Source organism: Strix aluco, chromosome 4, assembly GCF_031877795.1.
Source record: "Strix aluco isolate bStrAlu1 chromosome 4, bStrAlu1.hap1, whole genome shotgun sequence".
Lineage (NCBI taxonomy): Eukaryota > Metazoa > Chordata > Aves > Strigiformes > Strigidae > Strix > Strix aluco.
The window spans coordinates 54,024,200-54,050,377 of record NC_133934.1 but is presented as its reverse complement, the minus strand read 5'-3'; the positions used below and the strand labels follow the sequence as shown (position 1 = coordinate 54,050,377).

The 26,178-nt window shown below is 38.8% G+C and overlaps 1 protein-coding gene across 2 annotated transcripts in view; it reads right to left on the bottom strand.

Annotated features, from left to right (window-relative positions):
* BMPR1B (bone morphogenetic protein receptor type 1B) overlaps nt 1-26,178 on the bottom strand; it is a 260,811-nt gene that overhangs the window by 34,450 nt on the left and 200,183 nt on the right. The gene's annotated exons all lie outside the window — the stretch shown is intronic.

The window sequence follows — 26,178 nt, the reverse complement described above, 5'->3', positions numbered from 1 at the left end:
AGTGGGTATTCACTACAGAGCTGTTTTCTGTAGAAGCTTCTGAAATGGTCACCATGTTTAAGGCTTATTGGGCCTCAGTGGCATTAAATCAAAGGTGCTGATGTTCAAGTTCTGCTGCTGCCAATGAGATGTTGTGCTTTCCAGACTGCAGAGTGCAGCTTTTCTCCTATTGCATTACGCAGGTCAAATCCTTGGTTACACCTTCACGTTTTCTTTGTCTCTATACTTGGCACATATCTACATCCACTGAACGACATAAAAATGAGTGGGATTTATGGTACACTCCAGGCAGAACAGAACATGGGCATACAATTTAACAAAGATTTAACAGAAAGTGTTCTTTCAAGTTCAACAGCACTTTCTGTCACTGAATTGCATAAGCACTACTTGGAAAACAAGTTAATTTCTATAAAAAAAAATAAAATCTATAAACAAAGTAAAAGGCAAGAATGTGTTTTAGCATGAACAATACTGAAATATATGGAGGTGATTACTTCTAAAAATATCAGAGTACTGAATCTCCATGGAGCTGGTGGAGTACAGCTAGAGATGTTGGTGATGGGGTAGGAGCTGTTTAAGTGACATTCCCCCTCAGCTCTACTCATAAATAGCAGCTTTCAGTGCTTGTGAATATTTTAAGCTTCAAAGACAAAAATGAGATCAGCATGAAAAGCTTCAACTGGCAATTTCTCACTTTGCTTTTGCTTCCGTGTAAGTAATCTTACTAAAGCGTCATTTACAAACAGCTGTCTCCAACGGAGTAGTTGAAGAGCAGGCCTGAAATTCTTGATTTACTGTTAAGTCTTTAGAACCAATTGTCATTATTATTATTATTTTCATTGGCTCCTGAACTGCTGCTTTGATTCTAACTAAAATCATCCCCAAACCTCCATCATCATGAATGATATATTGTGGAACTGTATCCCTACAGAGATGGAGTGGATAAACAGGTAGAGCTGATGGGAACAAGTAGTTACACTTCAGGGCTTGGATGGGAAACTACAACCGAGACAAGAACAAGGTCCTGAAGCAGTGAAACGCTAGAGGAAGAGCAAGGCTGTTCAACCAGCCACTGCCCTCAGATAGGACTAACAAAGTCCAGCCTGTGCTCCTGGTTGCATGGGACCAGCCAGTGCTCTGAGCACAAGGGTGCATGTCATGCCTCCCAGCTGCACACCCCTCCTTTCCTGTGCCAGCTCTGGCAGGGAAGCCCTGCAAGTGGACAGGCACTGGCAACAACTGGCAGACAGACTTTAGTTTTCTTCAGTGTAACAAGAGATGTGCAAGCTTGTCCCTAGCAAACCAGGAAAAAGCTGAAATGTGTTAGTTGTGGGAAAAGTGGGGCTTTGCACATAACAGCTCACTTAAAAAAGTGTCAGCTTTTGAACATTATAGCCCTTCCACTCCTTTCATATTCCTTGCATAACAGGTGTATTAGTAATATTAAGGTGATACATATAAAAACAATCATTCACCATATCAGACTAGAACACCTATGAAATACAAAACACATATGTTTTGATCTTTGCTCAGTACCTATGTAGTCCATTGAAACCAACTGGATTTTTGATTAGCTCACCTCTTAAACCAGAAAACTAGTTACATAACATATACAAACTATGGGCTTGTAACCCTTGTGTCCAGCATCAAGATATTATCTGGATTCATGACACAACTGGATGTTGAAGTCCCATACTGTTTATTCTAGTATTTGGCAAAATTAGAACTAAATGAATTAGTTCACTCAAGATACATTGTGTATCTGTGTACTCATAGCTGTACCTTAAGACTCAATAGGTGCTTAAATTAAGAAAAAAATGCAGTTAGTTTCTCATAATGTAATTATGATACTTTGAAATGCAGCCTCTGTACAACAAATCAGTATCAACAGATGTTTGTTCCATGGGTCACAGGATTAGAGATTAAGTAAATTCTCTTTCAATCAGCAATTTTTGTCTGTATTACTTAATTGAATATTCCCCATTCAGTGGTAACAATATTTCTGTCAAGGATTTTCAGACCTCTAGCTCATGACACAACAAAGAGTGAACTTCTAATTCATGACACAACAAAGTGAAGTTCTACCCCTTGAGGCAACTGAGTGAAACAGTTTGTTCTGTGTATCGTTTCCATGGCTCTTTCTACAAGCTATCTACAGTTTCAGCAGGGATCTTTCCTCAGCTGGGAGTGCAAAACCAAAAGCATTTTACACCTAGCACAAAAAAATTAAAGGTTTAATTACACACTTAAAAGTGCCTGAAGATGTTAAATTTATACAACTATGTACCTTCCTCATAATACACACAACTGTAGGTCATTCCTTTTTTCAACAAATGTGTAAGGCAGTCACGCTCCAGTGCAATTTGTGCCCATCACTCATCGAGGATGTGATCATGAACTGCTTCTGCAGAACTCGCCATAAACAAGAGCAGCTTATATCCCTAGACCTGGCTGTAACCTTAGTTAAAATAAGACAGGTGGGAGCTGCTGAATTAGAATCAGAAATCTGAAGTACCATCAAAGCATCAAAAATGACTGTTTAGCGATGTAGTTTGGTTTTTAGAAAACTTAGGACAAATAGGCTGGCATTCAAACTTACACTTTCCAAGAGTCTGAAGTAGGGATGTAGCCTAAGATTTTGTTTTCAGCTAATGCCCAGGGTCAAAACTAGTGTAAAATCATTCCAGTTTAGTGTTGAATACATTAAATCAAATAAAATTAAAAGAGGTAGCAATAAGATACTTTCAATGAGGTCCATTCCTATCTTCTAAAAAGAAAAACTCTTCTCTCTCCATTTTCTTGTTCCTTTCATGCCTTAAATTCCTGGCTGCTACTAAAAAATGGGCAGATCTTTTGCCTTCGAAATTCAGATGTCTCACCCAGCAGATGACTGTGGAACATGGAAGAACCCTTCTTCTCTCACTTGGAGTTGAGTTTCAACAAGGTCTTTTGTCTTCTATGTCTGCTTGACTTCAGAGCAGAAAGATTTTCAGCTGTGCCTTTCCCAGAATGTAACATGAAGGTAGAAACCCACAGGAGCTTCCAGTTTGGCAAGAAGTTCCTCCTGATTTCAGCTGTGAAATGCAGTTTGAGATGGTGAACAGCCTACTCATCTTGCATTTACTGCTGTGCTGTAACAAGCACATGTTGGTCATGCAGCCCTGGCTCTGTCTAGGGATTAGAAGCCCTTGGGGATTTGAAAGCTCTCCTAAGGACCTATGTCCAAGTGCCCTGAAAGCAAGGGATTTCAGGCTATTTAAATTTGGCTGCTTCTCTGCTGTGGCCTATTCTGTTGCAGTCTGCTTATGGCCAGCTGAACCTGATGAACCGAGCACAGCTTGGGAGAACTGCAGAAAAAGTGGAATCACAAATAAGGTTACTGTAAGTCTGCTGAGAAACTTACTGCATCGGGAAATTAACCAAAAAGAGTTGAGAGCCATCAGACTGGTATACCTTCATCAAAGTTCATTTTTTCAGCTTATCCCCCTTTTTCCACTAAAATTCACCAGCATGTACAAAGCACCTTCCACCAGGACAGGCAGGCAACCACCAGGGCTTTTATGTCTGTTTAGAGTACTGCCCCTGGGAAATATTTTCCTCTATAGGACTGGGACCACTGCAAATTGTGATGTGATGTGATGGCCTCCGTTATGAATCTCTACCTGAGAATGGGGACTGTGTGCTCAGAAGCAGCATGTTACTGTTGTTTTCTAAATGTGTTTGTGTGTGTCTCCATGCTTTGCTTCACCTAAGCTCCTTTACAGACAGGCACATCTACAAAGATCCTGAAGCCAGGAAAAGGAAAATGAGGAAAATAAAGTGCTGTAAAATGAAAGCATTACCCTGGATGACCATGAGAATGACTAATGTCTAGTCTAAACCCCTCCTAACCCCCATGCCAACAAGTAATCCTTCTTAGACATATTCTTCCATTTTGCTTCCCAACCCTCCTTAGACTTCGTGATAATCCACGAGCACTAAGCTTTCGCATCTAAATACTAACTTTCTCATGTGACAAACCCCTTTGTGGTTTTTCAGTTTGGTTTGCTATAATATTTTTTAAATGACAGAGAAGTGATCACAGATCCCCACCCCACAATCACACTGAAGTAACAATCAGGATTAATTATATCTTGATTTTAAATAATGATGGTTAACATTGGTTTGACAGGTCTGTAGACAGTGGTACCTTGCACACAGAAGAAAAATCGCCTATTTAAGCTTTTCATTGACTCATGTAGGTGCAAAAAAATTTGATCAGGATAGGCCATCTCCTGGTGTACATTCAGTCCTCAAGCTCTCTGCCATGGCTGCCAGTAAGTACTCCAGCCCCTGCCAACTGTAGCCATAGTTATGCTATTTGGACAGGAATTTCTCCACTAGAATCTGGATAAAGCCCAACAACTCATTTCACACTGGCCCACAGCCATCAGATGGTAATGACTTTTGGGCCCTGCTCTGATTCAACAAGTCCGGTAATGTAGGAGGTGAAAAGCTCTGTATTCTGTTACTCTGTATTCTGTAGTCCAAATCTTAAGCCATTCTGTTCCCAGAGGATGAATAATTAGCAATAGTTATCTTAACAGATTGATTTCTGTGCCACAGCTGTGTGATTTGTGTGCTGTCTATGCACTGAAAAAGCAGATCTTCCATGACTTTGCATGGGTTTGTCAGGAGTAAAAGGCAGACTTGCTCCTTCCCAAAACAGATGCTAAGGGCCGCAAGCAAGTCTGTCCAGAAAAGAAAAAAAAAAAAAACAACCTATCAGAGTGCTGTGCTCACTCCTCTTTCTACACAGGGCAATTGCAGCCTCAGGTTAATGCAGTACCATCCGTTTGCATTTTCCCAGGCCAATAACAACAATGTTTGGCTAGCCACAGCACTCACTGACAGGGAGCAGTGCTTACTGCTTCAGAGAAGGTACACACCTAGGATGCTTTGCACATCATGGAATGGCTGTTTCAATTGCTGCTTTGGACTGGAAATTAAGTACACTCATACAAAAGTGTCTGAACAGTAATTAAGAAAAAAATCCACCCAAACCTCAGAAGAAAATCAGTCAACTCGATAAAAGTGTTGGATGGAAATTTTAAACCACAAGGTTACTTCATCTATACCCTACACTAGCCTATAGTTAGTGTGCTTTTCCTCAAATCATACTTTCTAATAAAATGCAAAACTATCATGCAACACCCTGCTAGAGTTTCCTATGCTATATCATAAACTACAGCCTGATGACTTCCTAGCAGGCCAGGGTTATACCATCTCATGATTTAAGGGAAAGGGAAATAACTAACTGCTAACTCACTGTACTTTGCAGTCATCAGATAAAAGAATTTCCATGGGATATTTTTTGGCAAATAGTCAGCAACGAAAACACAGCGCAGTTAAAGAAGTTGAAATAAATTATACCTCTTAACTCAGCCTGATCTACTGTGTAAAATAGTTAAGAGGTAACAGTAAAACACTTTTTATTGGTGACAATCATATAACAGAGAAGGAAAAACAGATCATGACAGTTTTCTCTTTGCAGGATATTCAAGGCTACCCTAAAACTCAAGGAAAGGTCAGATGCTGAGACCTGCATATTTTTGATCCAAAACCACGGTAAACAAAATCTGCTGTAAAAACACCAGAAAAATGAAAACAACATGCTTTTCTTTTCAGTGTGACTGTATTGCACGAGTGAGCCCAAACTGAGGTTGGTATCAAGTGGTGTTTGAAAATAGCTGTACCCTGACATACATCCACTGTAATAAACTGGCATACTAAAAAAATGTAGCATTGTTGGGCTTATGTATGATTTGCTTCATTTCCCACCTATGCTGGATTTCCTATACACCAAAGTATGTAGAACCTACACATTGTTCCTTCTCATCTGTGTATTTCAAAATTTGGGGTGGTTTTGCTTCTATTCACAATGCAGATAAATAAGATTTACAAGCTGACGTAATTTTAAACAATCTGCCAAGGTAGTTTTCTTAAATACTGTTTCTGTCCATATTCATAGAATTGCCACTGAGTGCTGATATAGCTACACGGATACAGCACTATAAATAACGTATTTATTTTGCAGAAATTGCTTTTGCATTTGTTTTGAAAGGGATAAGCACCCTTCTCCAAGAAGTCTGTTTAAACCATCTTAATTACACATGACATTATTAGCTAAATGAGTTCAGCATGGAATGTAACAAGCTGAGACAAGACCCTTCAAATTAATACGCATACCACACTGCTCGCACCTTAAAAATGCAAAGGCTTCTTTGGTGTCATAGCCCATGGAAAATGCACATGTAATTTGCTGTCCACCATTACATCACAGTTTGATTGAGTGTTACTTTTCCTGGTTTCCTCTTATTTCTGCTATCCACAGTTAATCTTTGACATATTTTTCACTTGGAAGAAAATGAGAATTGGTTAGCACATTTTTCATAGCATGAGATAGCGTACCAACAGAATAGAAAAAAAGCACGAAAGAAAGACTTCTTTAAAATTTCCAAAGAAAGTACATGCAAACTGTTTTAGCCTGCCAGCTTTAACTCAGTAAAGTCTACCCCTACCCACTGTAATTCCCCATTAATAAAGAATTTCCCCAACTCTGTCAGATCTCTCACTTTATTCTATCTTCTACAATTCTTTGGTTCCATCTATAAATGTTCCAGGACAAAAAAAAGCTTTTAAACTGTAAGTAAGTTTTTAATATTTGCAAAATGAATGAAAAGGTAATTCACATAATTCTCACTAAGATATCAACATCTTTTCTTTAATCTCTTTTCAAGAGCCACATTTTACACAGCAAAGGTAAAATGTGTTGGATAGCTACCACTATTCTTTTCTGAATTGTGTGTTCTTGGACAATTCAAAATGAACAAACATTTTGCAAACAGTTGTGTAAAAGCATTACTTTTTGATGCATGTATGAGGTTAACAGGTAATAAACCTGGAACAGTGAGATGCAAGTATCTCAGGAATACTAAGGTGAGATCCCAGGTCTGATCTGATTCTTGTGACTTCATCCCCACAAGGATTTTGAGTCATAACAGACCATCACTTGAAAAAAAAAACCCAAAAACCAGAGATGCAGGTGCAGCTAGATCAGACCTCTTCTCATCTCCCCAGAGTGTTAGTATTTAAGGTACCACAAAATACTTAGAAAGGGGTATTTATTTCAAAGGCACACTGGTCTAGCTTTGTGAGACAACATGCAGAAATCTAAGTTTTCCATGGTGGCATTACTTTATATATTGCTTCATTTACCAATTTGGTTTATATTGAGCGTCTATATTCACTTTGCAGGATAGCTTCAGACAGAAAATAAGCTACTAAATAGGCAGTGTACAAAGGCACATTAAAGGATAGTCTCATGACTTCATCAAACTTACAATATTCCTTACCACAGAAAACAAAATTAACTGTTGCAGTGAAATTGCTGAAGCAGTTTCTTTGAAAGAGGTTATTTTTATGTCTCAACACTCTACGTACCTGAGCTTTTTCATCTCTTCCTCAACAACATCCTGGAAAAATATCTAACTAAGTGTAATCAAAACTCATGAAACTTATGCCAGCTGCAAAACCCCATCTCCCAGCTACGAGCATCACCTCATCAAAACAGAGAATGGAAGTTCAGGTACAAAGATGTGAAACAAGTAGTCTGGATATTTAGCTACAAACAGCAGAGTCTGTGCCACACTCTTCATTTAGAAATTTTTATGTAAAGAAAGATAGGAAGATTGCTGTTAACATCCAAAGCTAGTTATTTCTGCTTTTAAGCTGCAAAAGCCCACATACACTTGCAGTTCCAAACAGCAAACACCGAATGTCACCATCAGAAGATTATGTAAACACCACTACAAGCAATCTTGAAAACTCACCTGAACACTAGCAACAGGGGAAAAAAAAATACAGACAGGAAGCAATGCATTGTGATACTATTACTACTAAACTATGCTTTGCTATCTGATCTTTAGGAAAGCATCAAAGATCTCAATGGGCAAGATGCAGATTTTTACTTCTTATCATTTCAGATGATATTTAGATTGAGGCATTCCAACAATGGCATTTAAAAGAAACAGCAATAGACAGCTTTGACCCTGTGGCTCTCTTAGATATGTTTAATAAATCATTGTCACTACTGTTCCCTTTTCCAATGAAAAGAAACCCAAGAGCACCATACCGGTAGTCAAGACAAAATTAGTGCTTGGAAGATAAAAATATCAGCTAGCCATTTTCACCCCAACATCAAAGACTGCACCTGTATGTTAAAATATAATTAGCATGTGTACATGCCATGCCTGCAGAAGACAGTGCCAACATTATTCAGAGGCATCAGTGCCCTTCTAAGCGCCTGGGTTTAGCTGTTCATGAGTAGATGTGACGTATCCCCAGCTCAGCCTAAAGAGTAACCTACTTCATAAATCACTAACTTCTTTCTCAATCCTACTACACTGGAGTTGTTCCCGCTCACTTCTCCTAAGAATAAATTAAACAATGTACAGAAACAAAACTGTCAAATAGTTATCTTATGGCATAAGCATACTATATTTTTAATGGCTTTTTTAAACGTTATGGCCATGCATATATAACTTTATTTAAACTTGGTTTATTGATTAGCTTATCACAAATGCTTCCCAAATCATGGGGAGGGGGATGGTGATGTTTCCTGCCAACTCCCCTCCCCAGTTTTCCTCATGTGTTTTTCTATCTCCCAGAAGAACAGATTATTTAGTGTCTGAAAAAATCACTAGTGTATTTTGATAATTTTTCACGGGCAGATGCCATTGGCATCCCTAAATCCCGCATGTTTACAACACACTCGGCAACTAACTGCTGAATGCAGCGCTCAAGGAACTGCAAGAATTTTTCTTCCTGGAGGCAAATGCCACCCTGCCAGGTCACCAGGCCAAGCAGTGTTTTAAGTAATTGAACAAGTGGCAGTATAAATTCTTGCCCTGTTCAGCTGCCAAGGCAGGGAGAGAATCGAACTGACTGCCGCTACTGTTGGCCTCACCACACACACGGAGTAGGGATTTGAACTGCATGTGTAGAAATCATAAGCGATGAAGAAGATCTTTGTGTTCGCAAAGGAGGGCTGAGGCACAAATCGTATCTTCTGCAAGCATGACCAAATGCAACAGAAAGTATCATAGACTTTTTCACTTTGACAGAAAACAAAAAAAAATCATTTAAAGGGGGAGGAAGGCATCTCTATTGCAAACAAAAATTAATTGCATGCATGGAACAACAATAATCAATTTTGACTGCAGACATGAGCGTTATGGTTTTCCTGAAGTGTTCGAGTAGCCTAAAAGCATTTCCCTGTCTGAACGCTTCAAAGCATCTGCTGAGCTTGTGTCTGGGTGGGAAGGAGCCACATACCACCTGTGCCCGATGACACTACTGCCAAACCTTCAACCGGCAGGCTGCCACACTCGCCCACCCCACTCCATTCTCTGGAAAAGAAGGAACCAGCTGTCAGCCCCCCCTGGGTTTGCTTCCTTTGCTTTTTTCCAATGTCATATGACATCTTCATAAATGCACTTCATAAAGCACCTCAAAGTCTAAGAAAGAAAAGTGAATTACAAACACCCTTAAAACTTGTATCCCACGTGCTCTTCTCCTTGACCAGAAGTTTTCAAGAGCCACGTGGCCACCTTTCTCTCCTTAGACTTTCTCTACAGAGTATGAAGCAAGAAAAAATTCTGGTCAAATGTAAAATTGAGTTCTGGGTTTTTTTGCACCCAGCCATATACAAACAGTGATTAAAAGTTTTAGGAGAGAAAGTACATTTGTTTTTAATACTTTGCTATTTTTCCAATTAACTTGTATTTAAGATGTATGGAACAGATGCAGCATTTTAATAAGCATTACTGACATTCATATGCACTATATATTGCCAAAGTACCTTTAAAATTAGACAGAAAGGTATCTAGTGCTAAGGCTAAAATCAGTACCAGCTCTGTCATTTATCCTCAAGTTGCAAACCCGGCATCAAAATTGGTCTATTATTTACAAAACATTTATTTTTAAATTAACTTCAAACCCAAAGATTAATATAAAAGCACATTTCAGGATAAAGAGAGAAACATCCTTTTAAATTCACTGTCAGGCTGAATACCAATTACCAGGTCTTCTAAAAATCCCTTTTTTTTTTCCCTCATTCCTCCCCAAAAAAAGGGAATAGGAAATATTTTATCTGCAGTATTTTCTCTGTAAATCTGCCACCTCTCTCCTCAAAATTAAACTAACCAAAGTGCACCTAAAGGTTTGTGGAAGACCCCTGACACCATACAAACTCTGACCCACAGTCCAAGAAAATTAATAGGAAATCTCCAGTAATGTGTGCCCCCCTTGCAAGAATTAAAGCTTCAAACACAAGACAGTGCACATCATGAGCAGCTGGCTCCCTGCTGCCCCACCGGGCAGCCCCACATCTCACCAGCACACCAACGATGCTGCTTTTTTTTCACACATTTCCCTCTTTGACCTTTCTGCAAAACCTACTAAACTTCACTGGTTTGTTTTGGGTTTTTTTCAGTCTCTTTAGTGTTCTGCTCAAACCAGTCTTCAAAAAAAAAAAAATTTAAAAAATAAAGAAAAATTAAAAAAAAAAAAGGGAAAAAGGAGGGGGGAAAAAAGGCACACAAGTGCTCTGTGAGCTGAAAAGCTAAGCCTTCTACTTACACTGGGTTTCCACGGGCTTGCTACATCGCTGCCAGATTCCCCGAAGATGAGAGTCATGTGAGGAGGCAGAGGGCAGCTCGGGGGGCTCCGCTAAGCAAACACAGCACCGTATGCTGGGCTAATCCTGCACCTGTGGTATGTTATTCAGCAGTAAAGAAATGTAGTCCAGGCTGCCTCTGCCTAATACGGCTCAGCTGTTTTTTCTCTGTACTCCCTTTGATTGTAAGCTGGCAAACAGTATTATTTCAGCCAGGCACAAAGCAATATTCAGGCTACATAGGATACGACAGTAGAAAGGTGGAAGAAAAAAGAAAATCCTGGAATTACAAATAAAATAAAGATTCTGAGCAATACAGAATTTGTAACTATTTCCAGATGGTTGACAGCAGTTTCCAAGGTCAGTATGTGAAATGCACACTTGGAGCCTGAGCCTTCTGCTCCCCACCTCCCTTTAAAGTGGGTCTACCTGCAATATGGGATACAGCACAGCAGCCTGGCTCTCATTTATCCAACTCAACTCGTTTTCCAATGAGCACAACCACCAGAAAGTTTCAATGGGTTTTAGGCTTCCTCTTGTTTACTTTATAGGCAAAACAAAAAATGCCGATAGAGACCAGACTACTAAAAGAGATGGCATATGACCAGCAATTTGTGATTATTTTTTTTCAGAGAAAGGGCCACCAAAAGGTCGTGAAGTTGCTACCAGGATATCATAGCACGTCACAAAACAAAGATAGGAAACTTGACAAAAACTATATACAAAGAGCAGCAAAATTTGTCCCTTAATGGAAAGATAGCAAGAATTTCACTCCAAGGTAGAGACATAACAGTTGAGAGTAATTAATTACCCAGATAGTTGTCTTACAAGTTGACTAACCACTGTTAAAAGTTCCCTGTAATTGTGATCTGCACAGATATATAAGAAAATAATATATTTTTTTAAGAAAACCATCACAGATTATTATTTCACATCCTTGAAATAATTTAGTTAGCTTGTAACTTTAATGTAAGGAAAAGTAATCCGGTAATCGACATTTATTCCAGATAATATGGTCATTTAATATATCACACTCCCTTTATGTAACACATAACATCTATCATTTCCATGCTAGTATGTAACTGTTAAAGATGACCTACAGCTCCTGTTACTAATCAGCTTTTTTCTTTCCGATATTAAGCTGTAAACATTAGACGTTGCAATCAGAACATGCTCATAGCATTTTATACTTAAATGCTTTTCTCCTCAAAATGGTACTTCAGTTTCTGTTCCATCATTACCTAATCTAATTTCACATTTCAAAACTGGTAATGAAAATAAGAGCTATCAGCACATTCGAAACTATGCATCCAATTTCTTGTTGGAAGGTTTATTGCTGCTGTTGTTTACCAACGTGATTATTTCCAAAGAAATAAGAGCTATACTCCTAGGAGAAAATGCTCAAAACTAATCTGGAACTATATGAACTTTTAACTGATTTTGTACAGAAAGGCTGACCCTTCAGGATGCTGAGTGAAACCAGTATGATTGCTAGTGCAATAACCAAAGACAGGTATCTGGACATTTGATTTGATCTACAGAGGAAAAGGTAAGAAACAACACTTTATACAACATCAGCATCAAAATAAAAAAGTTGCCTCCAATTTCCTCTTCCAAAAAATGTGCATATATTGTCTTTGCAAATACTTATTTCCTTTTTTGGAATCTTGCACATTCTGTTTTAAGGCTATTTGATACTAGCAGAGGCAAAGGTTGACTTTTTCCTCCTCCATACTGCTTGGTCTACTGCATCCCTACATTAGAGAGCTACTGGTACACGCTAAGATCATGCGTACCACGTGAAAAAGATACACAACATGCAGTCTTCTGCCAATGCAATGTTGTAATATGGTCCTGCTAGAAACTGCTTGAACCGTATGGTGGTGCTCCTGGCAGCCATCACATTCCTCCTCTTCACCTCTCTTGGGGGCATACTGCTTATTCTACCTCGAGTCTCTTGTAGTCCATTATGGGAACGTCCAATAAAAACACCTTCAGAGCTGTAAGTAGTGTTTTGAATTTTCTTTCTTTGTACAGTGTGGCGTTTGCACCATATGTGGTGTTACCCAGACTGCTCTATACCAGCCTGCTGTTCTCCAGACAATACAAAGCTCAAAATCTAGTTTTAAAATAATGTGAAAGCTCAGAAAAACAATTAAAAACATGGAAGCTGAAGCATAAACAAGCCTGATGTAAGCTTCTTTCAGTAGGAACAGCTTTCATATACAGCTCCTTTTACAACCAGTCACCCACCTAAATGTTTACATTTAATTAGCTTTTCAAAACAGTGGACTAGATGGCTGTGGAGACATAGGAATTAGGTACGGAGACTGCTTTGTATATCACTAGCTGAAATCCACCTAGAGCCAGCAAACGCTGGCTGCTGGATTGCCTATTTGAAACCAGCACATTGTCTTGGCTGAAATTCTTCAAAGGCGATATCCATCTCACAACACCTATATTTGCAATGTCCAATAAATACTCCTCTTACAAGTTAAAAAATCTCAGGTAAAAGACCATATTGACAAGCTGACAGAAGTATAGAAGAATATTACTGCTTAATACCATGAGGCATTGTTTCTCCCCATGCTATTTAAATTTCATGGATAAACAAGCAATATTTGTTCCCAAGGTGATAATAATATAGCATTTCTCATGGGTGGTAAATCTATTCCTTTTTTCTTTCTTTCCCCCCTCCCTTCATGAAGCATGCACTTAACCCTACTACAAAGGAAAGCCTACCGCCCTCCATTCAGGAAACAAGCCAAAGGACTTGTCAGGAAAATATGAAAAAGGCATCTTACTTTCATTAATACATTAAAATGTCATTAAAAAAGCCCCAGGGCAAAATACAGTAATTGCCAGCTGCCTAATTATTTTCTCATCCTCTTTCAGCCCTCAACACAATGCCTCCGTTAGGCTGCCTGCCAGTGATGTTTGGAACATTAAAAACATCCCCTATTTCTGCAGAGATTTCATATTGCAAAATGTGCTCTGATGGGTAAAACTGAAGCAAATATAAGAGTAAACTGATATTATTTACTTTAAACGATGAGGGAAGTGAGACTACTGCATGCTATCAACTCAGCCTCAGGTTTGTATCCATATTCGTAGAAGAATAGTTCAGTGATAGGAGGTTAGAGGTGGCCGAGGACAAATTTTGGTTCCCAATTAACACTACTGAGCCATGAAAGCCTTGTCTACTAGGCGCCATCACATACAAACTATCCTCCCACTGCACAGGGCCCTTGCTCTCTGCAGAGTTCAGTGTCTCCTGACTTGCTCAACAGTGTAAGCAGAGGGATCATTAGTTATGACTGGTAGAGTCTAGGAGATAATGTTGACTCTTATTTCAGGAACTATTAAGCTATAAACACTGCTCTGAAAGCCATTTATCTGCATTTTAAGATAAACAGAGAAGCTACTCAATTAAGTAGATTGCAAGAAATAAACTACAGATGCCAAAGTGAGCAACTTTTAAATTCCAAAAAGGAGTAAGCACAATTTTATACCACGAAATTACTGACATGGAAGTTCATAAGCAGCACAGTTTAACCACTCCACAATGTTTGATAAAGAAATACAAATCAAAGTGTAATTACAAAACAGTTAACTACTATTACGATGTAAATTACATGCATTTACAATTTGCAAGTTACTATCTCAGATACCAATTACGAATTATAAAGTTATGAAGTGGCAATCCTTGTACAGCAGGATTTACATTTTATCTCCAAATCACTACAATTTGAAAATGAGATGCTATCCCAGACCTCTGCAAATGAGATAAATGCCCAAGCTGTCATGCCTGAATCTGTACTTGCTAGGGAGAACATTCTTAGTGAGATAAGCAACAGAGTATGAAATTATTTTCTTGAGTCCTGCCAACTAGCCAAATTTTTTAGCTGGATACTATTCATCTATTTGGACATATCTCTATGAGATCTTTAAGATACCAGTTTAATAAAATTAAAAGAAAAAAAAACAACCCAAAACCACTAAAAAGCACACCCACAAAATAGTTTCCAGTATCCTTCAAAAAGATGTAAAATACAAGGCATTCTAACCATCGAGAAAAAGATGGAAATTTTTTCTGGTCACAAAAATTAAAAACCTGATCTTTCCTCGCACTTCCAGATGCCAGAGCTTTTCAAGCCAGCTCTGAGGTCAGACAGGGGAACACGCAGGTGCACCATGCGTCGGCAGCTGAAAGCTTGCAAGGTTGTGCCGGAATCCGATCCACACACACCACACCACCCCCCCCACATTCCTGCAGGCATTATAAACGTTCCCTGAAGGAATATTACCCTAATGCGGACTAATTTTCCGCAAACAGCCCCAGCCTCATTAAACCTCTTCTTTATCAGCATTGTTCAAAGCAGTTTTTCTGGTAATATTGAACTCCTTTATGCCCATCTAAAAAGAAAAGAAACTCCTTTTATGTTCTCTCCAGTATCATTTCTCCTATTCAGGTCTACTGGCACTACACAATAGATTCAATAAAAATATTCAGTTTCATCACACGGTAGTAATGTCCTAAAGACACAGAGATTAAGAGAGAGAGAGGTTCTGTTCCCATAAATAAATATTGAGTAAAGAGACTACTCTCCAAACAGGATTTGATAATTTATATGGGTGACTCAGCAAGCAGGCAAGCCCCAGTGAATTAACAGGACAGCATTCCTAAAGCAGGTGTTTTCCTGGACCTGCAATTCTTCATGCTCCTGAAATGGCCTTGTACCCTTCCCTGGACAAATCCTTTGGCCTTCAGTGGGATCACACAGACTCTGTTCTCTTAAAATGAATAGCCATTGTCATTAAAATGATTAAAAAATTTGAACAAGCTTTCACCTAGCTTTATCATGGAGCCAAAAAAAGAGCTAGTCTGAATTCAAGCACCCTGCAAAGCAGCATAGGATAAAAGCGAGGTTATGACATGCAGAAACCAAAAGCGGATCCTCTTCTCAAAGTGATGACTAGTTATGTGACCTTTTTCCAGACGCTCCATGACGCACCTTGCCCATCTGCAAATCACTGATGCAAACAATAATGCTCTTTTAAAAGTTCTGGTTTGCAGATGAAAATCTTTATTACAGGACTGGCACATATATACCATCTGCAGGCATTCCTTCTTCCCCCGCTCCATCCAGATTGTCCTGAACGGCCTGAAACTCCAAATACAGCAGAGGATAACAAAATACAGAAAGAAGACGCAGCCAGAGGATATCTGCCTACCCTAACCACACCCTCTAATAACAATCCTGAAATGATTAAAGCAGTTGTACCTTAAATTTCTTGTTCTGAGGAAAACAGCAGACCAAACAGTGCTATATTTTCCAGTGATTCTTTTGCCTGCTAACGTAAAAACACCCAAAAGGCATTGCCAGAAATAAGGACACTGGGAAAAGGAAATACAGGCAAAAGAACTGCGAGAAGGCAAGCCACAGTCTTTGGCCAGCTCAATTCCAGCTAGTAGGGATTTTAAGAAATATAAATATTATTTATATATTACGTACATAAAATACATATTCTATCTAAACTATAAATATATCAATAAATAAACAGCCCATGAGGGCTCCAAATTGAGGGAACAAAGACTTAGTTACACTGAACAAATCACTGTGAAAATGAAATTATTTGAAAATTAAAAATACCGCTACTATTCAATATGGTAAAGTCAATATAAGCAATGTAAGTATGAAAGCTATGGCCCTCATAGCCACTCTTCACACATGCACAATGAACACAAGTCTGTGGTATAACATTTTGATCACATGCATCTAACTACAAAATAAGGGACTTCTTAAATAAAAATTGCTGTTTATGAACAGACTTATAAAACAAGCCAAAGCAACAGCCCTATGGCAAGAAACCTGCCGCTCCCCGCTCTGGACAGCTCAGTTACAGACCATACTGCAGAGAGACAAAGCGTGCAATACTGTCCCATGCATGTGCTCTGATGACCACGTGGTGCTAAGCACAGCAAGAATGACTGTTTATGCCCTCCCTACCATGCCGAAAAGAAAAATCTAAACACCGTATTTTACCCCGTTTATAAACAAAAATAAAACAATGTTACCCATAATTTAATCTTCTGTTCTTCAAATCACTCTCTCTTCTTTCCTGTCTTCCCTCAACCTACTTTCCTCCATAATGTTTTAAGCATTTAATTTCTTTTTCTGTCCTTTTTTCTATATTTGTGTCTTTCTTCATTGAGTTTTCTTTTAAATAAACTAAGTAAATTTCTTTCCAAAAGCTCTTTTTCCTCCACTTACACTCCCCCTGCACTGCCTCCCTCTGTCTCTCAGTTGCCTTTCTTCTATTCTCTTCTTTAACCTGATCCCTCTTCCAGCCTCTCACTCCTCCCACTTTCCAATGCTTTGAGGAGCTCCCTGATATCCTTCCCCTTTCTCTCTCACTTACGTTCTCCCCACTTCCTGAATGACTTATGTCAAAACCATGACTCCTTCCTCAGTCTCCGTGCACCTGCCCCGCTTTCACATCCCTTTAAACAGCACGTGCAATACGGACTCCCAATCCCGAACCAGTCACTGCTTGCTCCCAGCTGGTACGTACCTGTACACCCAGCACACATGCAATGCCACACAGTCCTCTACAGGAGGGCAACCTCTGTGTGTCCTTCCCACCCTTCTCCCTTCCCAGGTTTCCCTCTAGAAAGCACCCCAAAATGACTGCTGCTGACCAGAACAAGGGCAAGAGGAGCACTGCTACCCCTGAGGAGAAGGAAAAGCAAGCTAGAGACAGGCAACAGCCCTCTGATGCGACATGACAAGCTGCTGTCTCTTCCTTGATGAAGTATTTTGGGTTTGGTTTTTTGGGGATTGGTACCCTTTTTAGAGAAGGCCCAGATAAAAAAACAGAGGCTGCCATCTACTTATTTCAACTGAGATCCCATCTCAAGTTCACTAAGCTTCCACGAACCCATTAAAATTGAATTAGAAACCTTGACTTCAGCAGAAGTCAATGAGAAGTTACAATTAATGCCAACAAAATACAATAGCGTGTGTCTTCTAGAGACCTCACATGAAATTGCTTGGAGGTGGCTATGCTAATTGATATGAATTTAAAAACTCAAAATTTGATTTTTCTTTCCATTTTCTTCCTTTTAGCTATTTTAAAGAGATGGAAATGGTCATCCAGCTGAAGTTTAATTTCTTTCAGCTCCAGTCAATCTCTAAAAATACTCCAAGTCATAAGAACAAGGGGCCTACAGCAAATATGTTTCAAGCTGAGATGCTGTGTAATTTCACAGAGAAAGAAAAATATTTTCCCAAGCTTTCAACTTTTCATTTGTATAAAATAGCTTATTTTATAGCTAGGTAAAGATGTAAAATTAAACTTCTTCATTAATGTAATGTACTGTAACTCACTATAAATGCTGTTAACATAACTAAATGCATGAATTGTGCAACATTTTCCATCAGAATATGTAAGGGAATAGATGCCAAATATAGGGTAAAAAAAATATAAGAAGTCAGCTTTCTTCTATAAAATAGCAGAATTCTTAAAGAACGTGTTGGTGGTCAAGTCTCTGACAAATAAGAGGTTGTTTCCATGCTACACAGCCCAACTATTGGTCTGATCAACCTTAACTAAGGAATAAGTATTTGGATATGCTGTACATAAGCGTAGGGAATATTATTTTCCTATAAAGTCATCTGAAATGACTCCCTCCCAACTTGTATTTCTTATTGCTGTTCTTTTAATGCACCACTGCTAAATCAATTCCCTACTCAACTCTGCAATAGAGGAATGATTTTCTAAAGCCCCTTCCTGGGTGGGGACCATACTGGATAAAAAAATCTAGTATCACCGAGTTGCAGCCAGATGGAGAAAGAAAAGTGCATACAGTTTTTAAGGATGGATGTGATGACTATAGACTTTCACATACTTTCCTACATGTAATAATTTGTATTTCTACACTGCTTTCCTTTCTGAAGTAGCTTCCCCTTGGACTTCAGGTGGTAGACAGAAGTACCATCTCTGCGAGCTACAGAACCAGGCTGATCTCCATGCCCAGGCTACAGAAAAATCCTTCAAAAAAGGACAGCTGATTTGCCCCAACAGAATCTATGTTTTTTGCCCTAAGTTACCACCATCTCAAGGAAACACAATTAAAAGATTTAGTAATACATTCAGCAGAAAATCAATGTAAATGCTTAAATATGCATGGCATCAAAAATATGGCAGTTTAACAATTTTCTTCTGTAAAATATACCATAGTTAGGTTATAAGTAAATAACATCTTATTCAAAAATAATTTCTTTAGAATACTGCACTTGCAGGTCTGCATATTTGCAATGCCTACTTTGTTCACCGACAAAAAGGACACGTAACACAGATGGCACAAACCCAAGAATGCCAGTCGGAAATTCAGCTACAGCTATGACTAATGTTTGCCAAATTGATAGTGAGCTATGGTTGTAGGATCCTCTTTAAGAGCTGACCTGTGAGGCATGCATTCCAACTGCTGGGTGGTATCAACAAAAGTAAGAGGGAGTATTGATGGGGGGGGAAATGTCATGGGTACTCTCTATTACCTTTATCTTGGAAGTTGTCTTAAAACTGAAGTTTAAAACCCTGACTCCTAGCATGAGAAAAACATGAAGCTCAACATCAAGCCTGGAGATTGTGGAAGTGTTGGCAGGCTATACACATTACTTCTGTATTAAATGTTAGTTCCACCTCACTTCAAAATAAGCAAGAACAAACCTTTTAATAAGTACTGGAAAGTATGAGGTTAATAAATTTATGTTCAGAAAAGTCCAGAATACAGTCTGAGAGAAAAAAATATTTACTTGTACAATCAACTACATATTTCTGTTACTCAGCAGAAGAATTTCTTGTATGACAATAGCTGTCATCAATCAACAAACCTGGGAAGGTACACTTAAAGAAGGGCATCAGATATCCGTAAGAAAGTATCCAAAAGAAGAAGAGTTAAATACAAAACTAACCGAATTAGTACTTTATAATTTATTCTACATCCTGCTGGCTGCATTTTCAGTAGGATGTGTTACACTCAGGATAAAAACAACCATACTTCCTCAGTTTTATCCTCTACAACACTGTTGACGAGTTACTAAATTGAGCAGATTCAATTCCAAAGCTGGCTATGTTTCAGGAGAGAATCAGTGATTTCTGCAAACTGTTAGTACATCTCTAATACAGGACATGATCTCAAATCTTCACCCTTTAAAAATCCTGAAGCTAGAGAACAAAATACTGGCTTTACTGCAAGTGTTGTTACTTTTGCCATCACCTCCAATGGGTTAAGGATTTGAAGGCAAGATCTCGTATCTGTAGAATTCCTGTTACTTTTTCTCTGTCAGTTAGAGAAAGTCAATTAAAAAAATTTATGTACTGAAGTAATTCCCATTTCTTGCCTAGACCTTAGGTCCCTCTGAAAATAAACTGAGTTGTGATGTTAAAAATGAAGGTGAAACCAAGCCCAACATGCACTGTAATAGATTTACAGAGTCCCTTTTGGATTTCACATTCATTGTTCTGCATCCCATGAAATACTAGGGAGCCTTGGGAAGAAGTCAAAACCCTTGACTTTAAAACCTCACACGCATTCAGAAAAAGATTATTAGGAACAACAATATTCTAGCATCATATTTCTGGTTCCCTTCACTAGTATAAAATGTTTTCAGATTCAGCAATAACATTAATCAAATGTTTTAAGACCACCTTTTCCTTTCCCTGCAAAATTGCTCCTTCTTAGCACTCTCAGGAGTTTTTGTTTCTGCCAAAGGCAAATTCAGTTTCTGCCCATAACAATGGTGGCAAAATGGGGCTCAGCACACTTCTAAGCAAGGACCAGATGTACTTTACATAGATCATTCTTTTAGAATAGCTCAAACCAAAATACTGCCAAATTAAAAAGAAAAAAAGCCCATGCTTTTCAGACATGCTTACAAGAAACCAGCAAATTCAAATTACTCCATCTGTACGTTGCATTTCTTACGCAAGTTCAAAAAGGTCCAGTAAAAAAGATTCTTTCTTTCTTTTGTACACTTCTTTCAAACTAAATATGTGAACAAGAAAAAAAAAAAAAAAGGCAACACACTGAAAAATAACCATGAGTCATTCATCTTAGAGATGTGGGGAGAACTGGGGAGACTTATTTATAGAACAGATGCAATAGAAAATTTCCCTTAGAAACATCTTCTCTCCATCCCCAAAGAATTTGCCCCTCCTAAAGTTTCTGTGTGTCAATAGGCTATATTCATTGTCTAATTTGCCCTACAGCAAACACGAATCATCCCACCAGTGTCTCCTTTCTGGCCCTGCTGGAAAAAGTCAACTCAATACTCCTTCCAACTTGCCCAAGCAGAGGGTCACAAAAACCTCCCAAACAACATCATAGGATTGTCTGACAGGTGGTCACCAGCCTTTCCTCAATAAAGCCAGCCATCAGATTTCAAGAGGCTGACACTCAGCTTTATCTCAATAAAAGGTTTCCAGGGGTTCATTCAAGGAGAAGAGATGGAGGACAATGTGTTTGAGCAATTAGCCCTGCTTATGAACTTCTCAACTCCCCCCAGCAATTAGGATATGGTCAAAGGACTCCACTTCACAGTGACCCCAACTAGGGAGCTCTTCTTGCCAAAAGAAACACCCCTTTCAAAATTCCTCAGCCAGCAGGGATGTGCAGGTGTTTCCCCCCTCCTAATTTTCTAGGCCATTGGTTGAGGGACCTCTTCATCTTCCAGTCCCAAACCATGTATGCTGGGACTTCCCTAAACTGTAGAGATTATTGTTAAAAAAACCCCAAAACAATGCAAATTTAAATCTAAAATAATCCCTGGAGATCAGATTTATATCTGATTTAAGCTGCAAACAAAGAAAAATCAGAGGTTGAAGGATTTAGGGTAGATCTCCTCTCCTCTCATTTTGGCTGTCAAAATTTAGTCAGCAAAGATTCCTCCCACATTATTCTGACACATATTTCAGATATAATGAAACATTTTCTGGATCCATCTTTCCAAAATATCTAAATATTTCTAAAGCATCTTTCACTCTCCTTTGTCTAAGAACACTGGGCAGGGAGCTAACATTTAGACAGTAAAGGAGAGGTGACATATATTGTACTCCCATGTTTTGGATATGCTCTTCACTTTTTGCACTTTGTGGTTCATAAAGATATAAATTAGAAGGAAATTACTTCCTTCCCACTTGCGCTTTGCAAAGAAAAATAGGACACAATATCTGAAATGCTCAAACCTGGTGTACTGTTTTGATGTTTGTTGCCAAAACCAGATGCAGTGATGCTCTTTGGCCAGCCATGGTCCACTGAACACCAGTAGAAATCTTTTTGCACTATGAAAAGCTGTCTAAAGCACAACCTCTCCATCCTTCCATTCCAGAGACACATGTTTTAGGCTGCAGCAGATTTGCTCGTTTCAACTAGCAGCTCTGTGACACAACCCAGAGGCCGAAGGAGATGTAAACTATTTACCCTGCCTCTGCATACGCTATTTTCACAAGCCAGCAGGCTGGCATCCTTGGGCCATGTTTGTTTATCAGGCAAGTGTTCCCCACTCCCGCAGGGTGCTCATCGAAGGAGACGCCTAGGAGTTTCTGTATGAGGAAAGCCACTAAATGATCTGCATTTCTGGCATGGAAGATGCTTTGTTTAACTTGAAAATAGCTTTGAAAAGTAGCACAGAAAATGCATTTTCCCTGAAGAACGCAGTGTCACCAATGATACTGCCATACAAGTAAGAGAAGACACTCATAGAGAGGAGTCCACATGGAAATATTAAGGTACCTTGAAAAGCAGTCAGTTAAAATTTCCATGGTCTAGTTTCACATATACATTGTGTGCTTCATATACCTATCTTTCATTCCCACCTCTGTAATACTTCTCCCTGGATAGTCTGTCTTTCTGTCTGTCGTCGTTCGGTTTTTTGTGGTTTTATTTTGGGTTTTTTTTTAAATAAAAAAGGGGTGCCCAAGCTTGAGGGTGAACACATAAGGAATTTTCAAATTTGGTGACTAAACAAAAAATTAACATTGGAAATAAGCTTAAATAAGCTATGGAAACTTCCTCCAATAATGTCCCAGTCAACCTGCAAATGTCACTTTGAACACATATTGTTCAGCCCAAAGGATTTAGTTTCTTTTCTAGAATATTTACTGCTGCTTGAAATCATTGTATTTTTGGTTTTGTTGCTTAGAGCTAGGTCAATGTTTATACAGAAATGTTATTTCAAAAGAAAAATATTTACATTTTACTGAGAACAAGTTATACTAATTTTCAAAAATCCTGTTTTTATTTAGTAGAAACTATTAGTCAAATGTAACTCAAATTTGTGAATACTTTAGGCCTGAAACGAAACATTTTTCTGCCGATCCATACTTTCTTATGCTTTTTAAATGGTCTTAACTTTTTCAATCAGCTCTATCAACCATATCACTTTCCAGTCTTCTAAGAGACGAATTAAGGACAGTGATGAAAAAGTTAATTAGGAATTTCCTACTGTATCTACAAATTTTAATAGGATGCTAAGGTCACATCTTACACTGAAAAGAAATACTAGATAAAGCCAAATAAAAGTGTCATTTTTTTTTTTTTCCCCCAAAGTAGAAATTCTGGGGAATTAGCACTTTGAAAATTCACAGGAAGTCACTGTAGACACCTATCACCATAATAAGAAGATAGTCACTTAAATGCCTACAGAATTATGATAAAAATCTAAAAACCCCCATTTAGATGTGAAAATAAAGGGACATAAAGGGTCCTAGCTAAAATAACTCACCATTCCACTATCCTCTCAGTATTCAAGACTTTGTCACAGTAGGCAGCATACCATTGGGAAACACCCTTGTTTCACAAATTCACCTCAAAAGTTTGGTCTCACAAAGATGCAGATGATTCATTTAAAGTAATCCTGGGGTTTAATAAGGTTTAATGCAAACCACACCCTTTTTTTTAATACCTAAGAAAGCTGCAGCTCCACATCAATGATTAAATCCCAGGGGTGAAACAAGGGTTTCAGCCACAGCTGGGGCCAGCCATCCTGGATAAAAATCATCACAGAGGTCACACCAAATATCTCCCATGGAATCATGAAAAAGTGGCATTTGGAGAGGGAGGGAAGTATGCTCTTGTAGCTCTCCTTCAGTGGCAAACCCCACAGTCAATCACTCAGGTCTTTTTAAGACATTCTACTATGTGAGGACTGACTTTGCTTCTTTCCATTTACTTATTAAGAGACAACAAGGAGGAGAGAATGAAATAACTTGCATAAAATGCAGGTGGGCTATAAAAATAAGGCTAGATAAGAATCTCATCTCCTCTCCTACTGATGTGTTGCAGCGTGCACCATTTCGTGCAGCATGCAAACTTCTTAGGGCAGTTCATTTTTGTTTCCACTGCAGCTTCACTTCTATTAGGACAGGGCTGCTTGAGTTTAGTATTGAAGGAGAAGGTTCAAAGATGCCTTTCAAACTCTGCCTGGTACTCTGTGCAACATGGCTACAAGCTAACAATGTCTGCGTTTGCTAGTAAAACAAATATAAGCTTTAGTTTCAAATATTATTCAAATATTTACTCCGCTCTCATGAAATTCCACCTGCAGTGCTGTGTCCAGCTCTGGGGCCCCCAACATAAAAAGGACACGGTCCTGCTTGAGCAGGACCAGAGGAGGCCACAAAGATGATCAGGGGGCTGAAGCACCTCCACCATGAGGACAGGCTGAGAGAGATGGGGTTGTTCAGCCTGGAGAAGAGAAGGCTCCGGGGAGACCTTATAGCAGCCTTCCAGTACCTAAAGGGGTCCTACAGGAAAGGTGGGGAGGGACCCTTTATCAGGGAGTGTAGTGATAGGACGAGGGGTAATGGTTTTAAACTGAAAGAGGGTAGATTTAGATTAGATATAAGGAAGAAATTCTTCACTGTGAGGGTGGTGAGGCACTGGAACAGGTTGCCCAGAGAAGCTGTGGCTGTCCCCTCCCTGGGAGTGTTGAAGGCCAGGTTGGACGGGGCTTTGAGCAACCTGGTCTAGTGGAAGGTGTCCCTGCCCATGGCAGGGGGGTTGGAACTAGATGATCTTTAAGGTCCCTTTCAAGCCAAATCATTCTATGATTAGACAAATTTAGCACTAAGTAAATGGCAGTCCTGATGCACAAAGTCTCTACTACGCTACAGGGCAGCCATAAGAAAAGCTCTCTAGTTCTGGCAGTGTGCCTCATCCCTGATTCGGACTTTTAAGGGTAACTTCAGCATGTTTCACATAGTGCACTACTGTTAACAACTGCTCATCACTACTTTTCCGTCTCCTCTGCTTTCAGTCCACCTGGAAGGATCATTATTTCAGCCAACAGAAATAAATTTTTCATTAACATTTTCAGAGTATTAAATAACTTTTCAAGATTAGAATGTATTAGATATCCAGCATTTGTTTCTATTTTTCAACATTTAGTGTTCAAAATGTCAGTCTTGCACTACTTGCTTTGGGATATTTTGCTGTTAATACAGAAAAAATATTTAAATCGAGTACATGTAAAGTCCATGGAGCAAATCCTAAATAATTGCTACTGACTGCAGTGACTAGTGCTGCAAGGAAACCTAAGGGAATTTATAGGTTTACTTTGAATGGTTTAATGTATTATTTTTCATAAACGCTTGCCCCTGAAAATGAGATCAAATTATGCAAAGGTCTTTATTCTCTGAAGAGATCTGTACTTTGCATTACTATGTCCTGCTAGGATAGACTGTATGAATAATATGAGAATAATATGAGAAGACTGAAGCAAATCTTAGCAGAATGAGAGTTAAACATTGACAAAAACCACCTACAAAGAACACCTTTTCATTCACCAGCTCAGACATTAAACCTCATTTATATAACTTTAAATGAAAGTTATAACCTGAAAATGAAGGTTGGTAAGTATAATGCTCATTATAATAGCATTATAAATGAAACTTGTTCACCCTGGAAGTGTTTCTGCTTTTGAAAAATAATTCTGTCTGTACTTCAACTTCTTGTTGCCAATTGTGTGAAAAACAGCAGTGAAAGAGTAGAAAAGAATGGCTGCAATTTTTTATTTTGGGGGTTAGTTTCAAGTGTTTGGCAATGGGATTTACACTTCCATGCTCCACAGATCAGAGGCAAAACAGCTATTTGAATTCTTTTTCCTTTACCACCTTTCTGTCATCTAGAAGTTCACCTTTTATGCATTAACAGAAGGAAGGGATGGATGGTGAGCTGAAATCCGCTCAGTTAAAACCCTGCCTTTTGTTTCTCACAATATACTGGCATTATTTGTGTATGAGGACTGAATGCTGTGCTTCGCTGGGATTTTGTAAAATAAATACTATGTTTTATTTTACAATTTTAAAGAAGTTTTAAAAAATGGTAATTTGGGGTGAGACACTTCTGGACTCTAACCGGCTGAGCTTTAAATTGTTGTGCATGTCTCTACTATATG